Source organism: Coenobita brevimanus, chromosome 23, assembly GCF_032717465.1.
Source record: "Coenobita brevimanus isolate Jiangsu-jjx chromosome 23, ASM3271746v2, whole genome shotgun sequence".
In the NCBI taxonomy this organism is placed as follows: domain Eukaryota; kingdom Metazoa; phylum Arthropoda; class Malacostraca; order Decapoda; family Coenobitidae; genus Coenobita; species Coenobita brevimanus.
The window spans coordinates 58,231,523-58,252,084 of NC_136976.1; the positions used below are offsets into that span (position 1 = coordinate 58,231,523).

General features: G+C 41.5%; 1 non-coding gene across 1 annotated transcript; it reads right to left on the reverse strand.

Annotated features, from left to right (window-relative positions):
- Positions 1-19,315: 19,315 nt before the first annotated feature.
- On the reverse strand, positions 19,316-19,399 carry TRNAL-CAG (transfer RNA leucine (anticodon CAG)). Its single transcript has one exon. It is a non-coding gene; the product is annotated as a tRNA-Leu (tRNA).
- Positions 19,400-20,562: the final 1,163 nt, after the last annotated feature.

Consider the following 20,562-nt stretch of genomic DNA (forward strand, 5'->3'; position numbering starts at 1 on the left):
ATCACTAATCTCCATAAGCCTTTGTAGTCGTTTCAATAAAACGCAGGGAACCCCTGGGTAGTAATCACACCTATCTGCGGAAAATGTATTGTACTTGTGTAGATGAAGTATGTATGTGTGGTACTCTCAGCTCAAAATATGTCTGTTTAATGTGGGTGAGTCCTACGCATGGGAGTGTTGTGAAAAGTAGCCTACCAGGCTTTTGACCCCACACTTCATCTATGGTAGTACCTTCCAGGGATGATGGTAGCCATCCATCTCCTACTTACATTACAGCTAACCAATCTCCGAATAATCTCCACTCAATCCAAAACCAATTCTCAGCCAACCCTCGTCCTTTTTTTTGTATTTTTTTGCCTCATTCAGTCTCCAACCAGTCCCAACAAATTTCTACCCGGTCCCCAGCTCCTCCCTCATTTAGGCAGGTGGGGCTTCTTAATGAGAGAGAGGACAGGTGGGAACTAATTATGATGCTGATGCCCAGGTGACCGATGAGGCAATTTGCTGCTGACGACCGAATAACCATCCCATTAACTGACTTTGGAAAATAATGAAGGCTGGTAAATTAAGCGGGGGGAGAAAATATATATACAATGTGCATTTTTCTTTGGTCGTAAATATACAAACTGAACTTTATTTTTTTGCCACTCCTTCACGTCACCGTTTTTCGAGTACCAGGTATTCATTGACAATATGAAGGTAAACAGTACACAAGCAGAAACACAGACTGGCTAAAATTTATTCACCTTCGTCCCCTTTAACATGGCGGAGGTTTTCGTTGTTTTGCAGACGCTTTCCTGTAGTTTAGTGACGGACTATTTCAACACTACTGTCCTAATTCTTTCCACAGCGCTTCTTTATTACTAGCATCATGTTCTGGGGTTATCTTTTGCTACGGCTTAAAATTCAAGGCAGAAAAATTATAGTTTTAGGTTAAGTTGAACAGAGTGTAATTTTGATGGATCAATTTTTAGCTCATCAGTTAGCCTTCGTTCTAAGTTTTTTTTATTTTTTTTTTTTTATTCTATTCTGCAAATAACATTTTCAGTCCAGACACGTATTGTCTGTTGGATTATTGTTACTCCCAGATTATTTTATTCACCTTAGGATAGACTTGTCGGACTGGAGATGTTGGCTATAGTCTTTATTTACCCTAAGATTGGTCTCGTCGGAGCCGAATAGGAAGCAGTAAGAATAGCTCAACAAATCACCTCACCGGACTGATGGAACTGAAAACCGCAGTAAATTAGGGAAATTTTGCCTTTCAAGTTTTCATATCTACGTATATAGTTCAACACGTTTCCTTCCACCTTCAGACTCACTCATACCCATTTCACCACCTGATTACACCCATCTTCCCCATAAAACCAAACAGTCTACGTTTTTATTTATTTATTTATTTTTGCCCACAGACTAATTTCTTCAACATCTTTCAGATCACATCGTTTCCTTTCCCATCTACTCTCCTTGTCATACACCCATTGCTTCAAAACCCCAACTCCACTGTACTAACTGTTGAGCTTTCATTTTCACGCCATATCAACGTCTCTTACAGGTATGTAAATATAGGCAATAAAACCTTCATGCAATATTCTGGTGGCCATCACGTTCAGATATCTGTTTCGTATCAAGGCATACTAAGCACCAGTCACCTTTCTTCCTCGAGTTACACTGCTCTCCACTTCCATTGCACATAGAAATGTATTTGATGATGATGATGATGATGATGATGATGATGATGATGATAATAATAATAATAATAATAATAATAATAATAATAATAATAATAATAATAATAATTATTATTATTATTATTATTATTATTTATTATTATTATTATTATTATTATTATTATTATTATTATTAATATTATTATTATTATTATTATTATTGTTATTGTTAAGGAAGTGTCCCACTCTTCATGGCAGGAAACTTTCTTCTAAACATGATACTAAGATGAAATAATAAGATAGTAAATTTACTACCCGTACTACGACAACCACCTCTACCACCATTTCTGCCACAACTACCACCATTACCACCACCACTACTCCTACAGAGAGAAGTCTATTTATACAGGAAGAGGACGTGGACTACAGGGAGCCGTTAATTTAATGGTGGCTTGGCGTGGTGAAGTTGACAATGGGCTGAGGGAGGGATGGGAGAGGGGAAGCTAATCTGTGTGGGGTGGAGGAGAGGACAGGACCACGATTGCCGTTCTGTGTTCCATTTTTTGCAGTTTTCCTTGTCCAGGCTAGGCTGGGTTAGGTGTGCCTCCTTAGTACCAGGTTAAGTTAGCTTGTTTGTCATTTGGGTTAGTCTGTTTGGTCAGTTTAGGATCGAATAGGTTAAGTTTAGCTAGAAAGAAAAATGGAAAAATGATCATCCTGGAAAAATCAGACTTAGGGAGCAGTGCAAAAATAATGATACCTAGAACTGAAATCTGGAGCCCGGGGTAGGAATTGGATGCTGGAAGAAGGGAAAGAAAGGAAGGAAGGGAAGGGAAGGGAAATGGAAGGGTAGATGAGGCAAATCAAGGTAAGAAAAGGGACGGGTGTTTAATCTGGTGAGCTGTGTAGGAGAGGGAACGGCTGAGGGGAGGAAAAAAGGAAAGAAAGTAAAGGGAAAGGAAGGAAATGGTGAAAATGGAAGAGAAGGGCAGGGGAAAGAAAAGATTTTATCAGATATGGAGTGTAAAAGAGGAGGAAAGGGAAGGGAAAGGGGAGGAAAATTTGGGAGTTAGAAGGGAAAGCGGGTATACTGTGTACCGGGATGCAGCGGAGAGAGAGAGAAGGAAGGACGGGAAAGGAGGAAAGAAAAAAGAAACTAAGGGAAGGAAAGAGAAGGGGAGGGAAGAGAAAAGAAGGGAAGGGAAAGGAAGAAAGGGAAGAGAAAGCAAAGGAACAGAAAGAAAAACGGGTGAAATGGAGGGGAAATATGATCTAAAATGCGAAAGACCTTTATTTGGTGAGTGATGTAGGGAAGGGGAAAGGAAGGGAAAGGGAGGGGTTGGGGAGAGGAAAGAAACAGAAACGACAGAGGGAACGCGGAGTATGACGAAGAGTGGAGGAAAAACAATGAGAGGCTGGTCGGGAAGCAAAGGCGGTGAAATGTTTTGGAGACGAGATGAAATGGTTGTGGGACGAGGGGAAATGTGGAGAGGGTGAGATGGCAAGGAAAATAATGAGCTGGCAGGGAATTATATGGCTTAAAATAGGACTGAGAAGGTGAGTACTGAGGATGAAAGACCAGAGGGTGAGGTGGGAGGACAGAGCGGGAGGAAGGGGACTAAGATATAAAGTAAAGGAAGGGGAAGCAGAAGAAGTAAATAAAAATATGGAATAGAGGCGGGATCAGGAAAAAGAGGGGGAAAGAGGGAGGATCAGGAGAGAAGGCGAAGTGGAAACAGAGTGAAAAGGGAGGGGAGAGGAAGTTGTGGCAGAGGAGAGGAAGGAGAGGAGAGAACAAAGGAGGAAGGAAAGGAGGAGGGAAGTGGGAGGAGGAAAGTAGTAGACAAGATACGAAAAACAGATGTGAGAAATAGTGGTTAAAGTGGAATGGAAGCCTGTGAAAATAAGGAGATTAGCTGAGGGAGATGGAGGTGTAGAAGAGACGAGGAATAACATGGTACATAAGAGAAGCACGTACTGTATATATTCTCTGAAAACACTGTTGGAAGATATGAGAAGGAGTAGAAAGGCAAGAGTAATTAATTAGACGAGACAGGGTACGACGCTGGAGGGATGCTAGAATGGATACGGTTCTTTAAAGGATGAAAAAGGATGGCAGACTGGATGGACGAAGAGAGTGGACGGAAAGAAGGAACTGAAAAGGTTTGGATGGTAATGGACTGAGTATACCAAAAGGGAGAGGAGCAAGTCATGATCATATCCTGTGAACATTATTATCTGCATTTGCCAGAATTAAGTATTTAGCTCAAATACCAGGTAAAGGAGTATTGATGCTTGTGTATGGGGCTTACAGCAAAAAAGAGGGAGAGGAGGAGACAGACTTTGGCGAAAGCTTTGCCATTGGACTTGACATCTCAAAGGCTTTCGATCGAGTCTGGCATAAATCTTTAATTTCCAAACTGCCCTCCTACGGTTTCTATCCTTCTATCTGTGCCTTCATCGCTAGCTTCCTTTCTGGTCGTTCTATTGCCGCTGTTGTAGACGGCCATCGTTCTTCTCCTAGATCTATCAACAGTGGTGTTCCTCAGGGCTCTGTCCTATCACCTACTCTCTTCCTTTTATTCATCAATGATCTTCTAAGCTGTACATCTAACCCTATCCACTCATACGCTGATGACTCCACCCTTCGCCTTTCCATTCGGTTCCCGCAACGCCCATCTCAACAGTTACTTCAACAAACAAGGGATGAGGCTATGGCACACCTAATGTCTGACTTGGCTCGTATCTCTGACTGGGGTAAAAATAATATGGTTGTTTTTAATGCATCAAAGACTCAGTTCTTACACCTATCAACCCGACAAAATCTTCCACAGGTATACCCACTAATGTTTAATAATATTCAGCTTAATTCTGTATCATCCTTGAACATGCTTGGGGTTTCATTTACTCGGGACTTATCTTGGAAAGATCATATTACATCTCTTGTAAAATCTGCTTCCAAGAGTTTGGGTGTGCTAAGCTGACTCCGCTCTTTCTTTACCCCTGCACAATTGTTGACTCTATACAGGGGTTTTATCCGCCCCTGTGTGGAGTACAACTCCCATGTGTGGGAAGGCTCCCCACATACAGCTCTTCTCAATAGGGTGGAGTCAAAGGCTTTTCGTCTCATTAACTCTCCTCCTCTTACTGACTCCCTTCAACCTCTGTCTCTTCGCCGCACTGTTGCATCTTTATCTCTTTTCTATCGCTACTTTAATGGTCACTGCTCCTCTGAACTGTCTGCTTGCATTCCTCCACCTCTACGACGGGCGCGTAGCACCCGTCTGGCAGCAAACTCTCATCCCTTTTCTGTCCAACTCTCTAATGGAAGAGTTAACCGTTACTCCCAGTCCTTCATTTATGCAACAGGTCAGTGTTAGGACTCTGGAACTGTCTCCCTCTGTCTGTATTTCTTGCTGCCTATGATCTCCAGTCTTTCAAACGCAGTGTGTCCAGGCATCTCAAAATGATCGGATCTTGAATTTGGCTCTCTATTGTATTTTGTTTTTCCCTTGGAGGGAACTGTAACTGCGGGCTCATGGCCTTTGGTTCCTTCTTCCTCGCATGAAAAAAAAAAAAAAAAAAAAAAAGATGCTAGGAAGGATGGTGAAAAAATAAACTGGGAATAGTAAGACACATGCATGTACAACCTTTTCCCATGGACTGGTCCTTGTAAAGTAGCAGTTCCATTAGTAACTATAATCTATCTATCTGTCTATTGCCAGACGACTTAATCCCGTAAGAGGTGGCCACAAACAAATCTCCTCCATGTCGCCGTCCCCTGCCATTTCCCAGCTCACTCCCCCCTCTCTCATATACCTCTCCACTCCACCCCTTCCTTCATACTGTATCACTGACAATAGTATGGTCGAAATCCGTCGAGGGGTGCAGGAGAAACCATGCTTTCCACCCTTACAGTGGAGCAATCGACATGCAGTACCTGGTCTGCCAAAACTTCATTATTTTATTTGAAAGCTTCCTGAAAAACTATATTGGTCTTTCCTTCCATTTTGTCTTTAAAAGCTGTAGAAAATCTGTTTTATCTTTAAAAACAGTAGAAAGTCAAGTTAAAAAACTCTAGGATATAATCAGGTCACTCTGTTTTTAAAACATGTAGAGGCTGCATGTGGAATGCATGAGAAAATACTGCATTTTCAAAACAAGATCTTAAAAAATCAAATTTTGACAATTTTGTGAAGCACTTGTTTTCAAAACAATCAAACAAGGATACTTACTGAATCCGGGGGTGACAAAGCCGGCTGTGACAAAATCCAGTGATATGGCAAGGACAAAATCCGGAAAATCCAGTTCGGCAGTCAAAACTGTGATGGTAAAACTCCATCAGCAAATAATCTTGCATTTTTCCGTTTGACCATTTTGGTTTCGCTGATTTTATCTTTATTATTTTGCCTTAAAAATAATTACTGCACGAGTATGTAGCTTTATTGTAGCAAAAAATGATGCTGAGGCAAAAATCGACCAAAATGTCATATTTAACGAATGTCAATGTTTTATGCCTAAAAATCTTCCCCATGATGCCAGGAGTATATATATATATATATATATATATATATATATATATATATATATATATATATATATATATATATATATATATATGGAGCCTTTGTGGTACAGTGGTAGAGTGTGCGTTTCGTACACGGGTGAGCCAGGGTTTGCGCCCCGCCAGGGTAATAAAAACTTTGGGAGTGTTCACCCGGCCACTTACTCCATTGGCGGACACCAGGGGTGCTGTGGTTGAACCAGTGTCGCTTACTGTAAAGTATGCTTGCACCCAGTCGGCTTGCGCGGGCCGATTACACTTGGTTCACAGACAACACACACATCCAAAGCCACTCCAACACTACAATTACACTTACAAGCACTTCTCACCCTACATACAATCTCTACTAGACAGCCTAAGCCACTTGGTAGAGATACATTGGCTAGCACTTCTCACCCTACATACAATCTCTACTAGACAGCCTAAGCTACTTGGTAGAGATACATTGGCTGTATCGTCCCGACTTCGGTCGGGATAGGCCGGTCCTGCAGTGGATACTGAAACGGCTGATGATGATGATATATATATATATATATATATATATATATATATATATATATATATATATATATATAATGGCACCAACAAAAGAACAATCGAAATATATTTGTATATGGAAACACAAACAAACGAACAATCGAAATAGCTTGTTATTTGCCTGCTAGATTTAAATTGCACGTTATCAGTTTAGTGACTACTTCAGGTTAGCCTACGTCTTGCAATTAGCATCCATTTCGACACAAGCACGTTAATATTGATCTATTGAGTTCAACGCAGTGTTTGTTTAGTCTACTTCTTAGAGAACAGTAAGGCCACTTTCCTTTAAGTCAAGTCCATTTGAGCCGATTTAGGTCCAGTTGGGTTACTCCATGTCATGTAGTTCCAATTACATCATGTCAGGTCCAGTTATGTCAGTTTAGGTCTAGTCGAGTTGATTCACACGTAGGCCCATATAGAAGTGGCAAAGAAGGCTTCGTAACACCTCTTCCTTCGGTATTTATCAGTCTTGCGATGCAGGATGGCATCGTTTTCGGCAACGCAACCTACAAGTGAACCGTTGCACCAGACTCAGTGTGTGTGTGTGTGTGTGTGTGTGTGTGTGTGTGTGTGTGTGTGTGTGTGTGTGTGTGTGTGTGTGTGTGTGTGTGTGTGTGTGTGTGTGTGTGTGTGTGTGTGTGTGTGTGTGTGTGTGTGTGTGTGTGTGTGTGTGTGTGTGTGTGTGTGTGTGTGTGTGTGTCCTTTAACTCCTCCTTGACTATCTGAAGGATTTGAATGGAACTTCCGAGGTAAGTTTTGCTGGTTATTTGGAAGGTTTTCTACTTTATACACTTTTGCAACCATGATTTTTACAGGTTGAGTCCCACTCCAAATTAAAAATTTCTCGGAAACAGTGAAAAGATGTCAGCTATAGTAAGTACATGTTGTACAATAGAGTTTCACCCGTAATGTGATATTGGGGAGCGTGACCCCCCGAACAATTCTTGGGGGGGTCAGCCTCCCTCCCTAAAATAAAAACGATCAAGAATAATGGAAGTGAGGACATAGATTTCAACTAAACTTTTCAGGCCTGTTCGTCTTGCCCCTTGGTAATGACTTCCACTGTATAAAGTTTTCCATCATTATTCTTATGAGGGTCAGCCCCCTTCACCAATTAACAATTCTCAGAAACAGTGAGAGGAGTGTTGATATGGCTTTGATATCTTGGTACATATTATACAATGGAATCTCATCCACTATGCGATACTTACGGAGCGTGGCCCCCCACTGATTCTTGGGGGATCAGCCCCCCTCCCCCCAAAAAATAAAGGATAAGAAATAGGAGAATATTTTAAATAAAACTTCTCAGATGAGTTCGTCTGGTTTCTCAGAAGGTCTTCCACTACATATAATCTTCCAACCATGATTCGTAGAGGGAGTCAATCTCCTCACAAAATTTAACATTCTCAGAAATAGTGAAAGAAGGCCAGATATGGCTTGTACATATTGTACAATGAATCCTTATCCGTTATCCGTTATCTGGGGAGAGTGACACCCCAGCGATTGGTGTGGGTCAGCCCCCCTTCCAAAATTTACAATGGTCAGAAACAGGGTATTGTGAGCACATGAATTTCAGAGAAATCGGCAAACATGTCTCATGATTAGGTATGCAGTTCCATTTTTTCTCTAATGCACGGGAAGTAACTGCACATTTACTATATTTTCATATTACACCTCGGCATTCTCTTGTATTTAAACTTTGTGAATGAGTGCTGTAAAGAGGGTGGTAAAGACATGGTGAAGGATTAAATAATGTATAGAGAAAAGTAAAACCAAAAGGTAAACACTCACCGCATTCGTGTACACTGCTTGGCGGGTAATAAAAATTCATAAATAACCACAACACTGCCCTCCCTGCCGGAAAAAAAAAAAAAAAAAATCAGTGGCGTATGTCTCATTTCAAAACCGTGCACGCGTCTTTTACTATTTGCCTCGACTGCGCTACGTTTTACCGCGAAGCGACTCATTAAAAGTTCCACACAACGAGTTTAATACCAGCTCACCAAGGAGGGAATTTGGAAGGCTTTTTCTTTTTTGACTTACTCCCTCGCAGAATTCTACCCCAGGCTCCACCATAACTCCCTTCCCACCCCACACATCCCCATAATTCCCTCCCCACTCCGCACTCTCGCTCTCTTCTCCCACTCCCTCAACTCTCTCGTCATTTCCTCCCTCTCCAATCTTCCTTATAATTCCTTCTCACATCCCTCAGTCTTTCCCTTCATTTATTCCTCCCCTATCCCGGAATCGTCCATTCTTCCCTTGCCACCCCAAACTTCCCCACTTATCATTCCTCCCCCATTCTCCCTTCCCCCACCCGAATCTACCCCATAATACCCCCTCCAACTCAAATCCTCCCCTCCCTCGCATTCTCTCCTCCCCCATCTTCCCCCATTCCCCCCATCCTCCTCCCCGGCCCCCCTCACAACGCCAGCAGCACCACCCTAACTTTAAAACAACCGGCCCTAACTTTGTAAACTCATCGCAGCAAGAAAGATGAAGCCCGGGAGAGTATTATAATGCCGCCACCTCTCTCTCTCTCTCTCCTGTTCACTTCTTCCTTCATCATTGGTTCCCTTTCCTTCATCATTTTTTTTTTTAATGCAAAGAAGGAACCAAAGGCCAGGAGCCAGCAAACCGTTCCCTCCAAGAAAAAAACAAAAAACAAGATAACAGAAAGCCAAATTTAAGATCCGTTCATTTCAAGATGTCTGGACACGCTGCATTTGAAAGACTGGAGATCATGGGCAGTAGGAAATGCAGACAGAGGGTGACGGTTCCCTTCCCCCCCCTTTCTCTCTCTCTCTCTCTCTCTCTCTCTCTCTCTCTCTCTCTCTCTCACACACACACACACACACACACACACACACACACACACACACACACACACACACACACAAACTAAGATGGCCTTCCAACTAGGGAAATGTTTGTGATGTGTTATAAGTGTTCTTTGGGTGTGTTCATGTTGATTATAGTGTTCTCTGGGAGTGTTCATGTTACAGAAGTCTTTGGCGATTATGTTCAAGACACGATATAAGTTCTTTGGGTTTGTTCATGGTGTGTTGTAGGTGTTCTTTGAGCGTGTTACTGATGTGTTATTTATATTTTGGGGGAGTCTGTTTTGTGTTTTCTTTGGGTTTGTTTATAACGTGTTCGGCGTTATTTGGGTGTATACGTGAAATTTGTTGTTGTCTTTGCATGTGTGTTCGAGTTATAAGCATTCTCTGGGTGTCATGAGTGTTCTTTCTCAGTGTTCAAGTTGAGCTACTAAAGTGCCTTGGGCGTATTCATAGCGTGGTTATCAAAGTTCACGGCCTGTTCTCTGGGGTAGTTCATATCATGGGTGTTCTCTTAATTTGTTCATCTCATAAGTCTCTATCTATCTATCTATTGCCAGGCGCCTCAATCCCGTTCGGAGTGGCCACAAACAAATCGCCTCCACGTCACCCTGTCCCCCGCCATTTCACTGTCCTGTTCCCAACTCACACCCCCCCTCTCTCAGATACCTCTCCACCCCATCACTCCATCTCATCCTCGGCCTTCCCCTCCCTCTCCTACCCTCCACCTCACTCACATACACTCTCCTCGTCAGTCTCTCGCCCTCCATCCTCTCCACATGGCCAAACCACCTCAGTGTGTTCCTCCTAACGCTTCCTATCACATCCACACCATTACCTTTATATCCTCATTTGTCAGCCTGTCTCTCCATGTGACTCCACAGGCTCCTCTTAAATAACTAATTTCCACTGCTCTCACTCTTGACTTGTGTCCATCCAACAACGTCCAAGCTTCACTTTCATACGTTAGAGTTGGTATCACAATACTGTCATGTAGTAACTTTTTCACTTCCATGCTCTCTTCCCTGTTTCTTATCACTGCTTTCAAGGAACCAGCAACCTTTCTTCCTTGTTGTGCCCTTTCAAGCACTTCACCCTCCAAACTTCCATCCTTACTCATCACACTACCCAAGTACTTAAACGTAGTCACATTTTCCAATTCCTCACCATCCAACCTCACTGTACATTCACTGACTTCACCTCTCTCAAAGACCATCACTTTACCATTCCCTACATTCACCTTTAGATTCCGTTTCTTACACACTCTTCCAGACTCATCCACATAGCCTTGCAGCTCCCCTTCGTCTTCACTCAACAACACAGTATCATCTGCAAACAACAGTACAGGGAGTTTCCAAACACTACCCTTTCTCACCAGGGCCACTCCAACATCCACTGGCCTACCTTGTATCTCTTTTATTACCCCACCCATGCACAGTCTGAACAACCATGGAGACATGACGCATCCCAGTTTCAACCCAACCTTCAAAGAGAAAAATTCACTCAGTTCACCATCCACACGCACTGCAGCCTTAGCACCATCATACATACTCTTCACAGCAGTCAGCAACTTCTCTTCTACTCCATATATTCTTAATACTTTCCATAATCCGTGTCTATCCATCCTGTCATATGCTTTCTTCAAATCCATGAAGGCCGCATACAACTTCCTTCCCTTCTCTAGAAACTTTACCACTAAAGATCTAAGAATGAATATCTGATCTACACAACCTCTTCCCTTCCTAAAGCCTCCCTGTTCTTCTCTTCTCATAAGTGTTCTCTAAATTTACCCATTTCATTAGTGTTCTCTGAGTGTCTTCATGGCCTGCTATAATTATAATCATTCTTTTGGTGTGTCATGGTGCTTATAAGTGTTCATTGACTGTCTTCATGTAATAAGTGTTCTTTAGGTGTGTTCATGATGTGTTGTAAGTGTTCTCTTGGTGTTTCAATATAAAGTGTTCCATGTAGTGATCAAGGGATGTTCACTGAGATAACTGGGCGATTAACTCAATAACTAAGGTGAATGTGATAATCTATGTGTGTGTGTGTGTGTGTGTGTGTGTGTGTGTGTGAGAGAGAGAGAGAGAGAGAGAGAGAGAGAGAGAGACAGAGAGACAGAGAGAGAGAGCTATGAAGTCCTCGAAATCGCAGCTGGAAATGATAAAACTTTGCTCGTAAGCTGTGCCATTCCGTGTTCTCTTGCTGGACTGAACGAGAGAACATTGTAAAACGCTGGCCTGTGTAGTGTGTTCGGAATGACAGGGGGAGGGCCAGGCGTTGTGTTTGGGAGGGCTAATATTGTGTGTGTGTGTGTGTGTGTGTGTGTGTGTGTGTATGTGTGTGTGTGTGAGAGAGAGAGAGAGAGAGAGAGAGAGAGAGAGAATGCTGAGGGTAATATTTTCAGGTATTGCTTTTTGGCAGCGTGGGGTCGTGTGCAATGTAGTCTTTTTATGCAATCTACCGACATGCAAGAGAGTCTACCAGCTTGCAGTATGAATCGTTTATCACGCAACTCAATCTACCAATATACAGAACAATCCATCATTCTGGTCTGCGATATATAAACAAAATTATGATCAACTCCCTTCCGTAGCTATAATTTGTTTTTACTGTAAAGAAAAAGAATGTCTAGAATATCTCCATATCTTTTGTTCTTGCTGAAAGAAAAGATGAAAGATAAAGACTTAAGAGAGAAAACTGTCATAAGATAATTTTTTTTCAGTAGGAAGAACAGTGAGAAAAAAGTGAGAATTTAGGGGGGCTCTCAGTGAAGCGCATCGCTTCGACAAGGGCAACGTAATTTCCAAAGCATTCGTCACAGTGCGTTAGGTTTTCTCATCATTGATTGGTGTTTCACAAAAAATGTTTTCCGGATCTAGAATCTGTAGTACTCTCCGGATCAGTCTCAGAAGTTAATCAATTGTTCCCTGGGACATGGGCTATATACCCACCAAATTTGGTTCAAATCTCTCTTTTAGTTTTTGAGTAATCCTGCTAACAGACAAACAAACTAACAAACAAACAAACAGGGGTGAAAACATACTCTCCTTGTCAGAGAAAATTATTCCATGTGTCTTGTTACTCCTGCAAAACACACCTTAGTTACGACGGGGAATGTATCGTGCGTTATGTTTGTACATTTAGTCCTACAGCTCAGTCTGAAACCAGGCAATTCAGTCTACTAATACTTAGGCAAATCAGAGACTGGCTAAAAGAGTGTACGTAGTTAGGTGGAAAGGGGAAGGGGGAGAGAGAGAGACTTAGGATGAGATGGAAGGATGGAATGGCGAGAAAGGCGAGAGATGAAAGAGAGAGGTGTGAGATTGGAGAGAGGGCGGTCAGATGTCAGAGGACAGGATGAAATGGAGGCAGTTTGTTTGTGGCCACTCCATACGGGATTAAGACGTCTGATTATTGGTAGATGAGCCATCAGTGCATTATACTACTATGGAGTCCAGTTTATCATTAGGCACCCAAGTCTGTCAACAGACTCTCTTCATCATCATCATCATCATCCTGTATGCAATTTATCAATACTTATCATTATGCAACTGATTCCATTATCACACATCCCAGTCTCTCAATACACAATGCCGTCATGCAGTTCAGTATACAGTTGCATGTATTTTCCAGGGCTGAACGAGGGAGTATTCTATCGCTGTGCCATGCAGATTGTCCAAAATGGTAACAATTTCAAGCCTCGCTTTTGTTAATACGAAAGTCAGTGTTACTTTTGGTATCAATATAATATGTTCTCGCTTAACCTTCTCAAGTAGGCGACATTTCTAATAATCGTTTCTTGCTAACCCTAAACGATTGTATTAAGTTCAGAGTGAGTCAGAGGAACCCGAGTGTTAACCCCGTGGCAACCATGAGTTTCTTTGAGGTGAATAAACTCCGATGGCGTTCGGTGCAATAAATTACAAAGTTTAATTCTCAGCCATGATGTTACCTGAGACAACTTGCAATCTTTACACACGGGTAGGGGTCTCTGGGCTGAATGAAATCGTCTAACATTAGGTGCAATGAAAGCCAAAGTTGGTATACTGCAACAGGAGAGTTATTAATGAACGGGGTTCACGTGCGGATAGGAAGCTTACTGTAGCAAATATTTTTTACCCTGACGACCATCCATGACCCCTTTAAGTTTAGTTGATGGCCAAGTTTAGTCAGATTGGAGGGTTTATTTGCCTAATAATCAAGGAGACTCATTCCCTCCTGTCTCATGTTAGAAGCTCATCGAATTTCACACAACCACGACTGAATTATTCAAGTTGTGGGAGTGGACTACCATTGTTAAGTATGTACAAACCTACTATATTACCAACTCCTTTATGATTTATCTTGCCTATTAAATTTCAGTATTATCTCTTGTGTTAATTACATTACGACTTTGTAATACAGATATACTATGCATAAATTACCTACGAAAAAATATCAGCATGCCATATACAGCACTACGCTGGCAAAAATGCTAGAAAGCCAAATAAACCAACGAGAAAACAGCACTTAGATACCTCTCCCTTACCAGTTTATTTCTGCAGTGTAGCGTTAATATCACCTAGGGTATCATTGAAGCTTTCGCTGTAGATATTAAAAAGATATGAATAAGATACAGGAGAATTGTAAGGTGTAGTATGCACAATAATTACCTAAAGAAGAGGTGCTCTAAAGTCTCCCATGCTGAAGAGAATACGAGCCACACTGTCAGCCTGCAACTCACTTCTTCATCCGACAACATAGCCTTCTCAGCCACTGTTCATCTCAGTCAACGCGGTGCACTACTAAAACCCAGTGTGTGCAGTACCTTTATGGCGTTATGCAACTCAGTCTGCAGCCACGCATCTCATTCTCTCAGTACATTTACCAAACATGCAACTCAGTATGTCATCATCTAGACACAAATAACAATCATACAACAATCTGTCAAAACGGTCTACCATCACGCACTACAGTGTGACAATGAACCACAATCAATCATAACATAGCAATCTGTCAACACAAGCAATCATTATGCAACTCATTATATCAATAATATTATACACTAGTATACTTCATCATTATACAATACAGTCTACGGTATAACACTTTCTAATTATACAACACAATTTATCATGTAACATACTCTATCATCATACCAGGGCCTTATCCAGCACTGTGGGAAAGAGAAAGCGTGATTCCAAGAAGAGTTAAAACTTAATGGACTGAAACAATATAAAAAAAAATCAAAATTCACATCGAATTTAGCTGATTTATCATAGAAGTAAAATAATCTAGGCAAATGCAAAATTTGTTGCATATCTTTTGGTAAATAATATTGTACTTCTATCATACAAGTAAGTAATCTTCGGTTTTCCGAAAATAGGGAGGAGGTACTCCCTCTACGCCCCCCCCCCCATTTCGTGCCCGTCATACAACAATCTGCCAACACAATCTATCGTCATACAACACCTAATTATCACACAACACACTCTATGAATATACAATATAGTCTGCCAACAAACTATATCATCTTAAAATACAGTCTGTCAGCACTATCATCATATTAACACAATCTATCACCATACAACACAATCCATCACCGTGCACCACAATCTAACGCCGTATAACCAAATCTAACGAGTAAGTCTATCTTCAGCTCTATCATCATGCACCACAGTCTTTTTACCTCCCTGGCCGTCGATACCAGAGTTTTCCAGAGTGTGCTGTTGATTAATAAAGACACGCTTGACGGGAGAAACTAATGAATCTTTTAAGCCTTCGGAAAGTTGTTAAGGTAGCTGCTGCATGGAGGCGGAGTATTAATAAGACAGGTGATATAATGTCGCCTTAAGTTTAAACGGGTTAGTGGATGAAGGAAGCGAGCGAGCGAGCGAGCGAGAGAGAGAGAGAGAGAGAGAGAGAGAGAGAGAGAGAGAGAGAGAGAGAGAGAGAGAGAGAGATGTTACAGGCAAACTGTGAAATCAGTCAGTTCTTGAAATGTCTAGTCAGTACGCGAAATGAGTGCAAATTGGGTTAGGTTAATTTGTTAGGCTACTTTTGACTGCAGTCAGGTTTGGCTGGGATAATATAGGTTGAGTTTAGGTTATGTTAGGCAAGGTTAGGTTAGGTCAGGTTATGGCAAGGTTAATTTAGATGACTGCTATGTTATGCGTTCATCTCAATTAACCTAACATTACTAACCTAGCCTAACCTAGCCCGACCCGATTGCAGCTTAAACAAGTGGCGCCAGGCACAACTAACCTCGCCCGACAGCAGTTATTTTTTTGCTAGTAAATACTGAATTGGTATTGCCATTTGTGTCAGTAAACAATTAAAGTCTAAGGTTATGGCGCAAATGAAATTTAATCACCGTTTTCAACTTATAAAGCTATGGAAATCCGTAACATTGTGTTTGACCTTTGAAGGTCAAAGTTCTTGGTACCAAAAAGAGGCCATATAGGACTTCCTATAGGTAAGTGATGGTAAATATCTCTATTTTCAACAGTTATCAAGTTATAGTCCTCTGAAAATCCATGATCTTGCTTTTAACCTTTCAAGATCACTCAAGGTCAAAGGTCATTGTGCCAGATGACAGCCCATATGAGACTTCGTATATCTTGATAATAGTATACATCTCTATCTTCATTATCGAGTTATAGCCCCCTGAATATCCGTGACATTGAATTTGACCTTTCACGGTCACTTAAAGTCAAAGGTCATGGTACCAATTAAAAGCCAGTATGGGACTTCCTCCATGTTGTTCATAGTAAAAATCGATGTGCAATCAGTTTCGAAGTATAGCCCCCTGAATATGTGACCTTGAGTGTTACCTTTCAAGGTGGCTCGAGGTCAAAGGTCTTGGTGCCAGGTGAAAGTCTATATGAGAGTTCCTGTATGTTAGCAAAAGTAAATATCTATATTTCCAATCCGTGGCCTTAATTTTGACCTTTCAAGGTAACTCGATTACCTCCAGAATTTAATCACTTCCTTTTGGGACCAGTGCCCACTTGTCCTGAAAGTTTCATGTAATTTCATTCAGCCGTTTTTCCGTATGTTGCTAACAAACAAAGAAACAACCAAAAACAATACCTCGCTGGACTCAGTCCCGGGGAAGGTAATTAACCTAACCTAAATTAACCCATCCCAATTCACACTCTTTTCACCAACTGTCTAGGCACTTCACGATATGACTGATTTCACACTTTTGCCTTTAACATATAGGTAAATAGATAGGAACAGAAAGATATATAGACAGAGATAGCTAGATAGAGACAAACAGAGGGGTAGATTAATAGATAGATAGATTGACAGATTGATAGATGAAAATAGATAGATAAAGACAGACAGACGGACAGACAGACAGATCACGCTGGCTTCATGGACCCTAGGAGGTGAACTGGCTTTAATGAATCTTTTCAGTCTTTATTGGACAAACTTGTTATCGCAGCTGCATCGGTGAGGTAATAATGTCTGTTGCAATAGTGCGTTATCTGAGCAGTGAGAGAGAGAGAGAGAGAGAGAGAGAGAGAGAGAGAGAGAGAGAGAGAGAAAGTGTTATCGACCACACAGACTACGTGGTTCTTTCTGGGTGATCCGATCTTTATAAAACACACACACACACACACACACACACACACACACACACACACACACACACACACACACACCGTGCTTACAAAAGTTGAAGAATTACATGAATTTAAGAGTTCCAGACCCTCCAGCAATGACTCGTACAGGAAATTTGACAAAAAAAAAAAAAGAGAGAAAAAAAAAACTTGCAGAGCTAAAATGGTTGGAAGGAAAATTTCATAGTAATGGCAGAAACGAGTACAAATCTGAAGCTGCTTATTCTACGATGTAAAGCTAATACTACAAGTCATGGATTGTATTTTATTCTTTTATACTTCGTTCCTGGATTCGAGATTTGCACACAGTTATACATTGATTATACAAGATATATACTTCTTAATCTCTGAAACAACAGAAGCAATGAGTCATGATTAAATTCATTTTTCTCACTTGTCCTAGAATTGCCATCTCATCACCTTGCATGCTGAGTTGTAGCAGTAAATTAACACTTGTATATGCAGTCACGAAGAAGCGCTATGAAAAGGATGGAGGACCATAGTATTGTCTTAATTCTGCGACTAATATACGTGAAATAAACCGTAAGAGGACGAAAATCTAGGCCAAGTTAAGGTAACAAGTGTCGAGCATCTTCAGACTGGGCACAGGAGCTCTTCAAAACACAACTCATTAGAACTCCGAATGTAGTGAGGTTAGTGTGGGGTTATTCTTGTAACTCCCAGACGATACTGTTCAAGCTGGGAAAGGAACGCTCATAACGAAGGGATTAACGAATGATACACCTGCACCCACTCCCAGTCCCCTAGTTCAAAAAGCTTCCTACGCAGAGCAAAATCGTTCGGAGAGCAAGATTATAAAAAGAACATCATCTGACTAAATTAATAAACAGATAGTTAAATAAATAAAATAAATAATCCAGCCAGAGCAAGGAAGTTCCCGATAGCGTTATTTGCAGTGTCAGTCGCCCCAAGAATACAACTACTGCGAGTTAGATGAATCTAGAGTAAGGTTGAAAAACAGCATAAAATGACTGCTTTCCAGAACCAATTCAATCCGACACATTATCTTTTATTGTAGGTGTTTCAGGCGATTTTTTTCTTAAGTTTTTGAAGAAATTTTCCGAAATGGAGTGACTGGATCGGGACTTAATAATTACCACTTCACTTCAACAGTTTCCTAAACGCTAAATGAAGTCGTCTTGAGGTAATAAGAATAAAATTAAACATACTATTCTCGGACTGATGAGGTTATCCTTCGTGCAACTGATACATAATAATTGTTGGTCTTCTTCTTCTGTTTCTTCTTCTTCTTCCCTTTCTTCTCCTTCTTCTGGCAGTGGTTCTCAGCCTGGGGGACGTACCCCCCTAGGAGGGCGTGAGCAGTTTCTAAGGGGGACGTGAGGACTCAGAGAAAAAAAATAGCGAGTGGTTTGAACAAGTATGTGTGTGTGTGTGTGTGTGTGTGTGTGTGTGTGTGTGTGTAGGTGGGTGGATGCGCGAGTGCTTGTGTGCGTGCATGCGTATGGGCGCGAACTTGTGTGTATGTGTGTTTGTGTGTGTGTGTGTCATGATGAATTATTGATTTATTTTCAGTATTAATATTCTGCCTCTGTTTCAGCCATCAAAGCACATTTTTGTTTGAAGTTGGTTTCTTTCTTCATGCCTGTCGCCTGGTCGCATTCTTGTTTTTTCCTTCTGATCTGGTCGTTTCGAGAGAAATTAAAGGCACCAATAAATCATATATTGTATGACAGATGAAACCTCAGTTAAATTATGCACGTCCCTCAACTCCCTCCTATCCCTCGAAAAGGAGAATAATGAATCGTAGGAGAAGGGCTAATGAAGTCAGCATTCCGCTTTGTTAAAATCCACTTGAACCTGCTGAAAAAATACTAATAATTCTAGAATAAGTTTTCTGAGTCAGACGTTGGCAGTAAGCGGGAAGGGGGGCGGGGTTGGATAGGTTGACCGTGAGTTGGAGGGGGGGGTGGGGACGGGTATGTTGATCAAGGCTTGGGGGCGCGTGAACATGTGAACCAAAGTTAAGGAGGGGGGGGGGACCAGACCTGAAATAAAGGTTGAGAACCTTAGATCCAGATGACTGCGGCCGTGACTGTGGTCCGGAAAAGTAACTGTCAGGAGTGGGATTCGAACCCACGCCCGGAAGACCGGACTGCGACCTGAACGCAGCGCCTTGGACCGCTCGGCCATCCTGACTTAATGATAGTAGGAGATAAGCAAGTAAATACGTGTGTTAGAGAGAGAGAGAGTGAGAGAGAGGGGGGGGGGACGGGACCACCCACGTGTCGGTTTGAGAAACGCGGGTACCGACAGTAAAATAATGTAGGACGCCTTAGTTTTTAATGTGGGAACAACAGACAGTAAGGCAGACAAACAGGTAAAAAAATAAGATAAGTAGATATTGATTGATTTATAAATAGATAGACAGATAGATAGATGGAGAGATGGATAGGTAGACTGAGAGATTATCATCAATATAGACAGTGACAGACAGGCGAATAGACAGAGATAGACACAAGCAGACAGGTAGACAGACCAGCCTTCTCTCTCTCTCTCTCTCTCTCTCTCTGTCACTCCATCTAACTATCAGTTAAACAATCAGCCAATCTGTCTGTCTGTCTATCTGTCCACCTCTCTACCTATCTATCAGTCTGTCTGCCTATCTATCTATCTGTTTATCTGTGTATATCTTTATCTCTATCTCTGTCTATCCATCTATCTATCTCAGCTTCTCTGATTCATTCACTCATGTTCCCAGTACATCATTAACTGTACGTCATGAGCTTCTAACCTTTTGGTAGCAGCGACGTCACCTGCATTCTAATTTTCGCTACCTGCAGACGATTTTACTCACCTCTAGACAAATTTTTCTAACTGGAGAGGTAGGATGAAGGGCAGTATTCTCGTGCGGTTAGGAAACTTACTAACACCTCTTTCTTACCGGGTTAATCCTGATTCTGCTCCATCATCGTATTCTTTTGTGTTAGTCATGCAACCAGTCATGAAAATGATACAAGAAGCAGAAAAGAGGACATTGATGTGTGGTTTGGAAAATAAATCATTAAGGAAAAGGTGCTAGGGAGCCTTCTTATCCTACGAGGATACGGGCCATAGACTTATTCCTTTGCTAACACTTCGCAAGGGGAATAAAACCGTCTACTGGCAGCAAGAACTAACTTAAGAAGAAAAAAAGACATTGAAGTGAAGGAATTAAAGCGATTACGAATGATATACCCAGACGATAATTTTTTGGCTTATTTTCTCTTACCATTGCAAAAAGCAGCAGAATAAGACTGATTAATATTAACTCTTTCAGTGCAGTGACACATCATCATCAAAATTCTTGCTGCTTCTACTCA